The following is a 590-nucleotide window of genomic DNA, read 5'->3' as shown; positions in this document are numbered from 1 at the left end:
ACTCGAGCTGTGGCCTCACCAGTGCCCAGTGCAGGGGTGAGAGAACTTAACTGATTCCTGCTCAGGCAAACACAACCACTCTGTTGCGAGGTGAGCTCCACACCAAGCAAAGTTGTGTGAAGAGACAGTTTCACCTGACAGCTGTGAGCCTGGGAAGGGTTTTCATAAGCAAACAAGCTGGATCGTAACGAGCTCTCTGCTGCTCACTGTCCGAGATGTTCTTAAGAAGAGGAACAGTGCTGGGCTGGGGCAGTTCTGTGAGGAGAGCCCCTTCCTCTAACAGATATTCAAGCACTTCCCTAGGTATGGTTTGGGCTTTATTTAGACATTATCTCAGGCACCATCACACTTTAGGCACTAAAATAATTTCTGGGGCTCTAATATATATTTCCTCCCTTCCTTATTCATTTTATTGCTGTTTTTATGGTCTCTGAGTATTTTCATTCTAACTAAAAGGTTATGCAGGACTATTCTGGAGCTAAGAGGGTGGCATTCTCCATTATGGGAAATTAAAAAGGTCTTCTGCAATCCAAAAAGCAACTCTTTGAGCAGAGCAGTTTTATTTAGCCCAATGCTAAAAAAATGTTTCA

At 44.1% G+C, this 590-nt stretch overlaps 1 protein-coding gene across 1 annotated transcript in view; it reads right to left on the bottom strand.

Moving 5' to 3' along the window:
* The window catches only part of TRAF2 (TNF receptor associated factor 2), a 22,946-nt gene that overhangs the window by 5,292 nt on the left and 17,064 nt on the right, over nucleotides 1-590 (bottom strand).

This window comes from Antrostomus carolinensis, unplaced genomic scaffold (genome assembly GCF_000700745.2).
Source record: "Antrostomus carolinensis isolate BGI_N321 unplaced genomic scaffold, ASM70074v2 scaffold21305, whole genome shotgun sequence".
In the NCBI taxonomy this organism is placed as follows: domain Eukaryota; kingdom Metazoa; phylum Chordata; class Aves; order Caprimulgiformes; family Caprimulgidae; genus Antrostomus; species Antrostomus carolinensis.
This window is presented reverse-complemented; position numbering and strand designations above follow the sequence as displayed.